The following is a 14,077-nucleotide window of genomic DNA, read 5'->3' as shown; positions in this document are numbered from 1 at the left end:
CATCTGGTGGCATTCTGTAATCTGTGGACTATCTGAGTGTTGATGAAACACAGAAATTGCATCGGTTTTGAATACAACAGTCACCATGCGCTCTTTCCTCCATGGGAGTAATTTCTCAAACTGTCTACGATTTGATCGTTCCCTTGAAGACCAGTAGTAGTTTCCAATGCACATCTGGAGGCATTCTGTAGTCTGTGGACTACCAGAGTGTTGATGAAACACAGTTATTGCATCGGGATTCAATACAATAGTCACATTGCGCACGTTCCTGCATGGGAGCAGTGTCTCAAACTGTCTACGCTTTGATCGTTCCATGGAAGACCAGTAGTAGTTGCGATGCACATCTGAAAGCATTCTGTAATCTGTGGACTATCGCAGTGTTGATGAAACACAGAAATTGCATCGGGATTGAATACAACAGTCACCATGCGCACTTTCCTCCATGGGAGTAATGTCTCAAACTGTCTACGCTTTGATCGTTCCCTGGAAGACCAGTAGTAGTTACCGATGCACATCTGGAGGCATTCTGTAATCTGTGGACCTTCAAAGTGTGGATTGAAACACAGAAATTGCATGGGGATTTAATACAACAGTCACCATGCGCACTTTCCTCCATGGGAGTAATGTCTCTAACAGTCTACGATTTGATCATTCCCTGGAAGACCAGTAGTATTTTCCGAAGCACATTTGGAGGCATACTGTAATCTGTGGACTATCAGCGTGTTGATGGAACACAGAAATTGCATCGGGATTAAATACAACACTCACCATGCTCACTTTCCTCCATGGGGGTTGTTCTCAAACAGTCTACGCTTTGTTCGTTCCCTGGAAGACCAGTAGTAGTTTCCGATGCACATCTGGAGGCATTCTGTAACCTGTGGACTACCAGAGTGTTGATGAAACACAGTTATTGCATCGGGATTCAATACAATAGTCACAATGCGCACTTTCCTCCATGGGAGCAGTGTCTCAAACTGTCTACGCTTTGATCGTTCCATGGAAGACCAGTAGTAGTTGCGATGCACATCTGAAAGCATTCTGTAATCTGTGGACTATCGGAGTGTTGATGAAACACAGAAATTGCATCGGGATTGAATACAACAGTCACCATGCGCACTTTCCTCCATGGGAGTAATGTCTCAAACAGTCTACGCTTTGATCGTTCCCTGGAAGACCAGTAGTAGTTTCCGATGCACATCTCGTGGCATTCTGTAATCTGTGGACTATCTGAGTGTTGATGAAACACAGAAATTGCATCGGTTTTGAATACAACAGTCACCATGCGCTCTTTCCTCCATGGGAGTAATTTCTCAAACTGTCTACGATTTGATCGTTCCCTTGAAGACCAGTAGTAGTTTCCAATGCACATCTGGAGGCATTCTGTAATCTGTGGAGTATCAGAGTGTTGATGAAACACAGAAATTGCATCGGGATTGAATACAACAGTCACCATGCGCACTTTCCTCCATGGGAGTAATGTCTCAAACAGTCTAAGCTTTGATCGTTTCCTGGAAGACCAGTAGTATTTTCCGAAGCACATTTGGAGGCATACTGTAATCTGTGGACTATCAGAGTGTTGATGAAACACAGAAATTGTTTCGGGATTGAATACAACAGTCACTATGCGCACTTCCCTTAATGGGGGTAATTCTCAAACAGTCTACGCTTTTATCGTTCGCTGGAAGACCAGTAGTAGTTTCCGATGCACAATTAGACGCATTCTGTAATCTGTGGACCTTCAAAGTGTGGATTGAAACACAGAAATTGTCGCGGGATTGAATACAACAGTCATGATGCGCACTTTCCTCCATGGGAGTAATGTCTCAAACAGTCTACGATTTGATCGTTCCCTGGAAGACGAGTAGTAGTTACCGATTCACATCTGGAGGCATTCTGTAATCTGTGGAGTATCAGAGTGTTGATGAAACACAGAAATTGCATCGGGATTGAATACAACAGTCACCATGCGCACATTCCTCCATAAAAGTAAAGTGTCAAACAGTCTACGCTTTGATTGTTCCCAGGAAGACCAGTAGTAGTTTCTGAAGCACATCTGGAGGCATTCTGTAACCTGTGGACTATCAGAGTGTTGATGAAACACAAAAATTGCATCGGGATTGAATACAACAGTCACCATGCGTACTTTCCCCCATGGGAGTAATGTCTCAAACAGTCTAATATTTGTTCGTTCCCTGGAAGACCACTAGTAGTTTCCGATGCACATCTGGAGGCATTCTGTAATCTGAGGAGTATCAGAGTGTTGATGAAACACAGAAATTGCATCGGGATTGAATACAACAGTCAACATGCGCACCTTCCTAAATAGGAGTATTGTCTGAAACAGTCTACGATTTTATCGTTCCCTGGAAGACCAGTAGTATTTTCCGAAGCACATTTGGAGGCATACTGTAATCTGTGGACTATCAGCGTGTTGATGGAACACAGAAATTGCATCGGGATTTAATACAACACTCACCATGCTCACTTTCCTCCATGGGGGTTGTTCTCAAACAGTCTACGCTTTGTTCGTTCCCTGGAAGACCAGTAGTAGTTTCCGATGCACATCTGGAGGCATTCTGTAATCTGTGGACCTTCAAAGTGTGGATTGAAACACAGAAATTGCATGGGGATTTAATACAACAGTCACCATGCGCACTTTCCTCCATGGGAGTAATGTCTCTAACAGTCTACGATTTGATCATTCCCTGGAAGACCAGTAGTAGTTTCCGATGCACATCTGGTGGCATTCTGTAATCTGTGGACTATCTGAGTGTTGATGAAACACAGAAATTGCATCGGTTTTGAATACAACAGTCACCATGCGCTCTTTCCTCCATGGGAGTAATCTCTCAAACTGTCTACGATTTGATCGTTCCCTTGAAGACCCGTAGTAGTTTCCAATGCACATCTGGAGGCATTCTGTAGTCTGTGGACTACCAGTGTGTTGATGAAACACAGTTATTGCATCGGGATTCAATACAATAGTCACAATGCGCACGTTCCTGCATGGGAGCAGTGTCTCAAACTGTCTACGCTTTGATCGTTCCATGGAAGACCAGTAGTAGTTTCCGATGCACATCTGGAGGCATTCTGTAATCTGTGGACTACCAGAGTGTTGATGAAACACAGTTATTGCATCGGGATTCAATACAATAGTCACAATGCGCACTTTCCTCCATGGGAGCAGTGTCTCAAACTGTATACGCTTTGATCGTTCCATGGAAGACCAGTAGTAGTTGCGATGCACATCTGAAAGCATTCTGTAATCTGTGGACTATCGGAGTGTTGATGAAACACAGAAATTGCATCGGGATTGAATACAACAGTCACCATGCGCACTTTCCTCCATGGGAGTAATGTCTCAAACAGTCTACGCTTTGATCGTTCCCTGGAAGACCAGTAGTAGTTTCCGATGCACATCTCGTGGCATTCTGTAATCTGTGGACTATCAGTGTGTTGATGAAACACAGAAATTGCATCGGGATTGAATACAACTGTCACCATTCGCACTTTCCTCCATGGGAGTAATGTCTCTAACAGTCTACGATTTGATCATTCCCTGGAAGACCAGTAGTAGTTTCCGATGCACATCTGGTGGCATTCTGTAATCTGTGGACTATCTGAGTGTTGATGAAACACAGAAATTGCATCGGTTTTGAATACAACAGTCACCATGCGCTCTTTCCTCCATGGGAGTAATTTCTCAAACTGTCTACGATTTGATCGTTCCCTTGAAGACCAGTAGTAGTTTCCAATGCACATCTGGAGGCATTCTGTAATCTGTGGACTATCAGAGTGTTGATGAAACACAGTTATTGCATCGGGATTCAATACAATAGTCGCAATGCACACTTTCCTCCATGGGAGCAGTGTCTCAAACTGTCTACGCTTTGATCGTTCCCTGGAAGACCAGTAGTAGTTTCCGATGGACATCTGAAAGCATTCTGTAATCTATGGACTATCGGAGTGTTGATGAAACACAGAAATTGCATCGGGATTGAATACAACAGTCACCATGCGCACTTTCCTCCATGGGAGTAATGTCTCAAACAGTGTACGCTTTGATCGTTCCATGGAAGACCAGTAGTGGTTTCCGATGCACATCTGGAGGCATTCTGTAATCTGTGGAGTATCAGAGTGTTGATGAAACACAGAGATTGCATCGGGATTGAATACAACAGTCACCATGCGCACTTTCCTACATGGGTGCAGTGTCTCAAATAGTCTACGGTTTGATCGTTTCCTGGAAGACCAGTAGTAATTTCCGATGCACATCTAGAGGCATTCTGTAATCTGTGGACTATCAGAGTGTTGATGAAACACAGAAATTGCAACGCGATTGAATACAACAGTCACCATGCGCACTTTCCTAAATGGGAGTAGTGTCTCAAACAGTCTACGTTTTGATCGTTCCCTGGAAGATCAGAAGTAGTTTCCGATGCACATCTGGTGGCATTCTGTAATCTGTGGACTATCAGAGTGTTGATGAAACACAAAAATTGCATCGGGATTGAATACAACAGTCACCATGCGCACTTTCCTCCATGGGAACAATGTCTCAAACAGTCTACGCTTTGATCGTTCCCTTGAAGACCAGTAGTTGTTTCCGATGCACATCTCGTGTCATTCTGTAATCTGTGGACTATCAGAGTGTTGATGAAACACAGAAATTGTTTCGGGATTGAATACAACAGTCACTATGCGCACTTTCCTTAATGGGGGTAATTCTCATACAGTCTACGCTTTGATCGTTCTCTGGAAGACCAGTAGTAGTTTCCGATGCACATTTAGACGCATTCTGTAATCTGTGGACCTTCAAAGTGTGGACTGAAACACAGAAATTGTCGCGGGATTGAATACAACAGTCATGATGCGCACTTTCCTCCATGGGAGTAATGTCTCAAACAGTCTACGCTTTGATCGTTCCCTGGAAGACGAGTAGTAGTTACCGATTCACATCTGGAGGCACTCTGTAATCTGTGGAGTATCAGAGTTTTGATGAAACACAGAAATTGCATCGGGATTGAATACAACAGTCACCATGCGCACTTTCCTCCATAAAAGTAAAGTGTCAAACAGTCTACGCTTTGATCGTTCCCAGGAAGACCAGTTGTAGTTTCTGAAGCACATCAGGAGGCTTTCTGTAACCTGTGGACTATCAGAGTGTTGATGAAACACAAAAATTGCATCGGGATTGAATACAACAGTCACCATGCGTACTTTCCCCCATGGGAGTAATGTCTCAAACAGTCTAATATTTGATCGTTCCCTGGAAGACCACTAGTAGTTTCCGATGCACATCTGGAGGCATTCTGTAATCTGAGGAGTATCAGAGAATTGATGAAACACAGAAATTGCATCGGGATTGAATACAACAGTCAACATGCGCACCTTCCTAAATAGGAGTATTGTCTGAAACAGTCTACGATTTTATCGTTCCCTGGAAGACCAGTAGTATTTTCCGAAGCACATTTGGAGGCATACTGTAATCTGTGGACTATCAGCGTGTTGATGGAACACAGAAATTGCATCGGGATTAAATACAACACTCACCATGCTCACTTTCCTCCATGGGGGATGTTCTCAAACTGTCTACGCTTTGTTCGTTCCCTGGAAGACCAGTAGTAGTTTCTGATGCACATCTGGAGGCATTCTGTAATCTGCTGACCTTCAAAGTGTTGATGAAACACAGAGATTGCATGGGGATTTAATACAACAGTCACCATGCGCACTTTCCTCCATGGGAGTAATGTCTCTAACAGTCTACGATTTGATCATTCCCTGGAAGACCAGTAGTAGATCCGATGCACATCTGGTGGCATTCTGTAATCTGTGGACTATCTGAGTGTTGATGAAACACAGAAATTGCATCGGTTTTGAATACAACAGTCACCATGCGCTCTTTCCTCCATGGGAGTAATTTCTCAAACTGTCTACGATTTGATCGTTCCCTTGAAGACCAGTAGTAGTTTCCAATGCACATCTGGAGGCATTCTGTAATCTGTGGACTACCAGAGTGTTGATGAAACACAGTTATTGCATCGGGATTCAATACAATAGTCACAATGCGCACGTTCCTGCATGGGAGCAGTGTCTCAAACTGTCTACGCTTTGATCGTTCCATGGAAGACCAGTAGTAGTTGCGATGCACATCTGAAAGCATTCTGTAATCTGTGGACTATCGGAGTGTTGATGAAACACAGAAATTGCATCGGGATTGAATACAACAGTCACCATGCGCACTTTCCTCCATGGGAGTAATGTCTCAAACAGTCTACGCTTTGATAGTTCCCTGGAAGACCACTAGTAGTTTCCGATGCACATCTGGAGGCATTCTGTAATCTGAGGAGTGTCAGAGTGTTGATGAAACACAGAAATAGCATCGGGATAGAATACAACAGTCACCATGCGTACCTTCCTAAATGGGAGTAATGTCTGAAACAGTATACGCTTTGATCGTTCCCTGGAAGACCAGTAGTATTTTCCGAAGCACATTTGGAGGCATACTGTAATCTGTGGACTATCAGCGTGTTGATGGAACACAGAAATTGCATCGGGATTAAATACAACACTCACCATGCTCACTTTCCTCCATGGGGGTTGTTCTCAAACAGTCTACGCTTTGTTCGTTCCCTGGAAGACCAGTAGTAGTTTCCGATGCACATCTGGAGGCATTCTGTAATCTGTGGACTATTAGAGTGTTGATGAAACACAGTTATTGCATCGGGATTCAATACAATAGTCACAATGCGCACTTTCCTCCATGGGAGCAGTGTCTCAAACTGTCTACGCTTTGATCGTTCCATGGAAGACCAGTAGTAGTTGCGATGCACATCTGAAAGCATTCTGTAATCTGTGGACTATCGGAGTGTTGATGAAACACATAAATTGCATCGGGATTGAATACAACAGTCACCATGCGCACTTTCCTCCATGGGAGTAATGTCTCAAACAGTGTACGCTTTGATCGTTCCATGGAAGACCAGTAGTGGTTTCCGATGCACATCTGGAGGCATTCTGTAATCTGTGGAGTATCAGAGTGTTGATGAAACACAGAAATTGCATCGGGATTGAATACAACAGTCACCATGCGCACCATCCTCAATGGGAGTAATGTCTCAAACATTCTCCGCTTTAATCGTTATCTGGAAGACCAGTAGTAGTTTCCGGAGCACATCTGGAGGCATTCTGTAATCTGTGGACTATCAGAGTTTTGTTGAAACACAGTTATTGCATCGGGATTGAATACAACAGTCACCATGCGCTCATTCCTACATGGGTGCAGTGTCTCAAATAGTCTACGCTTTGATCGTTCCCTGGAAGACCAGTAGTAATTTCCGATGCACATCTAGAGGCATTCTGTAATCTGTGGACTATCAGAGTGTTGATGAAACACAGAAATTGCATCGGGATTGAATACAACGGTCACCATGCGCACTTACCTCCATGGGAGTAGTGTCTCAAACAGTCTACGTTTTGATCGTTCCCTCGAAGATCAGAAGTAGTTTCCGATGCACATCTGGTGGCATTCTGTAATCTGTGGACTATAAGAGTGTTGATGAAACACAGAAATTGCATCGGGATTGAATACAACAGTCACCATGCGTACTTTCCTCCATGGGAACAATGTCTCAAACAGTCTACGCTTTGATCGTTCCCTGGAAGACCAGTAGTTGTTTCCGATGCACATCTGGAGGCATTCTGTAATCTGTGGACTACCAGAGTGTTGATGAAACACAGAAATTGCATCGGGATTGAATACAACAGTCACCATGCGCACTTTCCTCCATGTGAGTAATGTCTCAAACAGTCTAAGCTTTGATCGTTTCCTGGAAGACCAGTAGTATTTTCCGAAGCACATTTGGAGGCATACTGTAATCTGTGGACTATCAGAGTGTTGATGAAACACAGAAATTGTTTCGGGATTGAATACAACAGTCACTATGCGCACTTCCCTCCATGGGGGTAATTCTCAAACAGTCTACGCTTTGATCGTTCTCTGGAAGACCAGTAGTAGTTTCCGATGCTCATCTAGACGCATTCTGTAATCTGTGGACCTTCAAAGTGTGGATTGAAACACAGAAATTGTCTCGGGATAGAATACAACAGTCATGATGCGCACTTTCCTCCATGGGAGTAATGTCTCAAACAGTCTACGTTTTTATCGTTCCCTGGAAGACGAGTAGTAGTTACCGATTCACATCTGGAGGCATTCTGTAATCTGTGGAGTATCAGAGTGTTGATGAAACACAGAAATTGCATCGGGATTGAATACAACAGTCACCATGCGCACTTTCCTCCATAAAAGTAAAGTCTCAAACAGTCTACGCTTTGATCGTTCCCAGGAAGACCAGTAGTAGTTTCTGAAGCACATCTGGAGGCATTCTGTAACCTGTGGACTATCGGAGTGTTGATGAAACACAGAAATTGCATCGGGATTGAATACAACAGTCACCATGCGCACTTTCCTCCATGGGAGTAATGTCTCAAACAGTGTACGCTTTGATCGTTCCATGGAAGACCAGTAGTAGTTTCCGATGCACATCTGGAGGCATTCTGTAATCTGTGGACTACCAGAGTGTTGATGAAACACAGTTATTGCATCGGGATTCAATACAATAGTCAAAATGCGCACTTTCCTCCATGGGAGCAGTGTCTCAAAATGTCTACGCTTTGATCGTTCCATGGAAGACCAGTAGTAGTTGCGATGCACATCTGAAAGCATTATGTAATCTGTGGACTATCGGAGTGTTGATGAAACACAGAAATTGCATCGGGATTGAATACAACAGTCACCATGCGCACTTTCCTCCATGGGAGTAATGTCTCAAACAGTCTACGCTTTGATCGTTACCTGGAAGACCAGTAGTAGTTTCCGATGCACATCTCGTGGCATTCTGTAATCTGTGGATTGAAACACAGAAATTGCATGGGGATTTAATACAACAGTCACCATGCGCACTTTCCTCCATGGGAGTAATGTCTCTAACAGTCTACGATTTGATCATTCCCTGGAAGGCCAGTAGTAGTTTCCGATGCACATCTGGTGGCATTCTGTAATCTGTGGAGTATCTGAGTGTTGATGAAACACAGAAAACTCATCGGTTTTGAATACAACAGTAACCATGCGCTCTTTCCTCCATGGGAGTAATTTCTCAAACTGTCTACGATTTGATCGTTCCCTTGAAGACCAGTAGTAGTTTCCAATGCACATCTGGAGGCATTCTATAATCTGTGGACTACCAGAGTGTTGATGAAACACAGTTATTGCATCGGGATTCAATACAATAGTCACAATGCGTACGTTCCTGCATGGGAGCAGTGTCTCAAATTGTCTACTCTTTGATCGTTCCATGGAAGACCAGTAGTAGTTGCGATGCACATCTGAAAGCATTCTGTAATCTGTGGACTATCGGAGTGTTGATGACACACAGAAATTGCATCGGGATTGAATACAACAGTCACCATGCGCACTTTCCTCCATGGGAGTAATGTCTCAAACAGTCTACGCTTTGATCGTTCCCTGGAAGACCAGTAGTAGTTTCCGATGCACATCTCGTGGCATTCTGTAATCTGTGGACTATCAGAGTGTTGATGAAACACAGAAATTGCATCGGGATTGAATACAACAGTCACCATGCGCTCTTTCATCCATGGGAGTAATATCTCAAACTGTCTACGATTTGATCGTTCCCCTGAAGACCAGTAGTAGTTTCCAATGCACATCTGGAGGCATTCTGTAATCTGTGGAATATCAGAGTGTTGATGAAACACAGTTATTGCATCGGGATTCAATACAATAGTCATAATGCGCACTTTCCTCCATGGGAGCAGTGTCTCAAACTGTCTACGATTTGATCGTTCCCTGGAAGACCAGTAGTAATTTCCGATGCACATCTGAAAGCATTCTGTAATCTGTGGAGTATCAGAGTGTTGATGAAACACCGAAATTGCATCGGGATTGAATACAACAGTCACCATGCGCACCATCCTCAATGGGAGTAATGTCTCAAACATTCTCCGCTTTGATCGTTCCCTGGAAGAACAGTAGTAGTTTCCGGAGCACATCTGGAGGCATTCTGTAATCTGTGGACTATCAGAGTGTTGTTGAAACACAGTTATTGCATCGGGATTGAATACAACAGTCACCATGAGCACTTTCCTACATGGGTGCAGTGTCTCAAATAGTCTACGCTTTGATCGTTCCCTGGAAGAACAGTAGTAGTTTCCGGAGCACATCTAGAGGCATTCTGTAATCTGTGGACTATCAGAGTGTTGATGAAACACAGAAATTGCATCGGGATTGAATACAACGGTCACCATGCGCACTTACCTCCATGGGAGTAGTGTCTCAAACAGTCTACGTTTTGATCGTTCCCTCGAAGATCAGAAGTAGTTTCCGATGCACATCTGGTGGCATTCTGTAATCTGTGGACTATAAGAGTGTTGATGAAACACAGAAATTGCATCGGGATTAAATACAACAGTCACCATGCGTACTTTCCTCCATGGGAACAATGTCTCAAACAGTCTACGCTTTGATCGTTCCCTGGAAGACCAGTAGTTGTTTCCGATGCACATCTGGAGGCATTCTGTAATCTGTGGACTACCAGAGTGATGATGAAACACAGAAATTGCATCGGGATTGAATACAACAGTCACCATGCGCACTTTCCTCCATGTGAGTAATGTCTCAAACAGTCTAAGCTTTGATCGTTTCCTGGAAGACCAGTAGTATTTTCCGAAGCACATTTGGAGGCATACTGTAATCTGTGGACTATCAGAGTGTTGATGAAACACAGAAATTGTTTCGGGATTGAATACAACAGTCACTATGCGCACTTTCCTCCATGGGGGTAATTCTCAAACAGTCTACGCTTTGATCGTTCTCTGGAAGACCAGTAGTAGTTTCCGATGCTCATCTAGACGCATTCTGTAATCTGTGGACCTTCAAAGTGTGGATTGAAACACAGAAATTGTCTCGGGATTGAATACAACAGTCATGATGCGCACTTTCCTCCATGGGAGTAATGTCTCAAACAGTCTACGTTTTTATCGTTCCCTGGAAGACGAGTAGTAGTTACCGATTCACATCTGGAGGCATTCTGTAATCTGTGGAGTATCAGAGTGTTGATGAAACACAGAAATTGCATCGGGATTGAATACAACAGTCACCATGCGCACTTTCCTCCATAAAAGTAAAGTCTCAAACAGTCTACGCTTTGATCGTTCCCAGGAAGACCAGTAGTAGTTTCTGAAGCACATCTGGAGGCATTCTGTAACCTGTGGACTATCGGAGTGTTGATGAAACACAGAAATTGCATCGGGATTGAGTACAACAGTCACCATGCGCACTTTCCTCCATGGGAGTAATGTCTCAAACAGTGTACGCTTTGATCGTTCCATGGAAGACCAGTAGTAGTTTCCGATGCACATCTGGAGACATTCTGTAATCTGTGGACTACCAGAGTGTTGATGAAACACAGTTATTGCATCGGGATTCAATACAATAGTCAAAATGCGCACTTTCCTCCATGGGAGCAGTGTCTCAAAATGTCTACGCTTTGATCGTTCCATGGAAGACCAGTAGTAGTTGCGATGCACATCTGAAAGCATTATGTAATCTGTGGACTATCGGAGTGTTGATGAAACACAGAAATTCCTTCGGGATTGAATACAACAGTCACCATGCGCACTTTCCTCCATGGGAGTAATGTCTCAAACAGTCTCCGCTTTGATCGTTCCCTGGAAGACCAGTAGTAGTTTCCGATGCACATCTCGTGGCATTCTGTAATCTGTGGATTGAAACACAGAAATTGCATGGGGATTTAATACAACAGTCACCATGCGCACTTTCCTCCATGGGCGTAATGTCTCTAACAGTCTACGATTTGATCATTCCCTGGAAGACCAGTAGTAGTTTACGATGCACATCTGGTGGCATTCTGTAATCTGTGGAGTATCTGAGTGTTGATGAAACACAGAAAACTCATCGGTTTTGAATACAACAGTCACCATGCGCACCATCCTCAATGGGAGTAATGTCTCAAACATTCTCCGCTTTGATCGTTCCCTGGAAGAACAGTAGTAGTTTCCGGAGCACATCTGGAGGCATTCTGTAATCTGTGGACTATCAGAGTGTTGTTGAAACACAGTTATTGCATCGGGATTGAATACAACAGTCACCATGAGCACTTTCCTACATGGGTGCAGTGTCTCAAATAGTCTACGCTTTGATCGTTCCCTGGAAGACCAGTAGTAATTTCCGATGCACATCTAGAGGAATTCTGTAATCTGTGGACTATCAGAGTGTTGATGAAACACAGAAATTGCATCGGGATTGAATACAACAGTCACCATGCGCACTTTCCTCCATGGGAGTATTATCTCAAACAGTCTACCCTTTGATCATTCCCTGGAAGACCAGTAGTAGTTTTCGATTCACATCTGGTGTCATTCTGTAATCTATGGACCTTCAGAGTGTTGCTGTAACACCGAAATTGCATCGGGATTGAATACAACAGGCACCATGCAAACTTTCCTCCATGGGAGTAATGTCTCAAACAGTCTACGCTTTGATCTTTCCCTGGAAGACCAGTAGTAGTTTCAGATGCACATCTCGTGGCATTCTGTAATCTGTGGACTATCAGAGTGTTGATGAAACACAGAAATTGCATCGGGATTGAATACAACTGTCACCATGCGCACTTTCCTCCATGGGAGTAATGTCTCTAACAATCTACGATTTGATCATTCCCTGGAAGACCAGTAGTAGTTTCCGATGCACATCTGCTTGCATTCTGTAATCTGTGGACTATCTGAGTGTTGATGAAACACAGAAATTGCATCAGTTTTGAATACAACAGTCACCATGCGCTCTTTCCTCCATGGTAGTAATTTCTCAAACTGTCTACGATTTGATCGTTCCCTTGAAGACCAGTAGTAGTTTCCAATGCACATCTGGAGGCATTCTGTAATCTGTGGACTATCAGAGTGTTGATAAAACACAGAAACTGCATCGGGATTGAAAACAGCAGTCACCATGAGCACTTTCCTACATGGGTGCAGTGTCTCAAACAGTCTACGCTTTGATCGTTCGCTGGAAGACCAGTAGTAGTTTCCGATGCACATCTGGATTCATTCTGTAATCTGTGGACTATCAGAGTGTTGATGAAACACAGAAATTGTATCGGGATTGAATACAACAGTCACCATGCGCACTTTCCTCTATTGGAGTAGTGTCTCAAACAGTCAACGTTTTGATCGTTCCCTGGAATATCAGAAGTAGTTTCCGATGCACATCTGGTGGCATTCTGTAATCTGTGGACTATCAGAGTGTTGATGAAACACAGATATTGCAACGGGATTGAATACAACAGTCACCATGCGCACTTTCCTCCATGGGAGCAATGTCTGAAACAGTCAACGCTTTGATCGTTCACTGGAAGACCAGTTGTTGTTTCCGATGCACATCTGGAGGCATTCTGTAATCTGTGGACTATCAGAGTGTTGATGAAACACAGAAATTGCATCGGGATTTAATACAACAGTCACCATGCGCACTTTCCTCCATAAAGGTAAAGTCTCAAACAGTCTACGCTTTGATCGTTCCCTGAAAGACCAGTAGTAGTTTCCGGTGCACATCTGGAGGCATTCTGTACTCTGTGGACTATCAGAGTGTTGATGAAACACAGAAATTGCATAGGGATTGAATACAACAGTCACCATGCGCACTTTCCTCCATGGGAGTAATGTCTCAACAGTCTATGGTTAGATCGTTCCCTGGAAGACCACTAGTAGTTTCCGATGCATATCTGGAGGCATTCTCTAATCTGTGGACCTTCAAAGTGTGGATTGAAACCGAGAAATTGCCTCGGGATTGAATACAACAGTCACCATGCGCAATTTCCTCCATGGGAGTAATGTCCCAAACAGTCTATGCTTTGATCGTTCCCTGGAAGACTAGTAGTAGTTTCCGATGCACATCTCGTGGCATTCTGTAATCTGTGAACTATCAGAGTGTTGATGAAACACAGAAATTGCATCGGGATTGAATACAACAGTCACCATGCGCACT

Source organism: Schistocerca gregaria, unplaced genomic scaffold, assembly GCF_023897955.1.
Source record: "Schistocerca gregaria isolate iqSchGreg1 unplaced genomic scaffold, iqSchGreg1.2 ptg000077l, whole genome shotgun sequence".
Taxonomy (NCBI): domain Eukaryota; kingdom Metazoa; phylum Arthropoda; class Insecta; order Orthoptera; family Acrididae; genus Schistocerca; species Schistocerca gregaria.
This window is presented reverse-complemented; position numbering follows the sequence as displayed.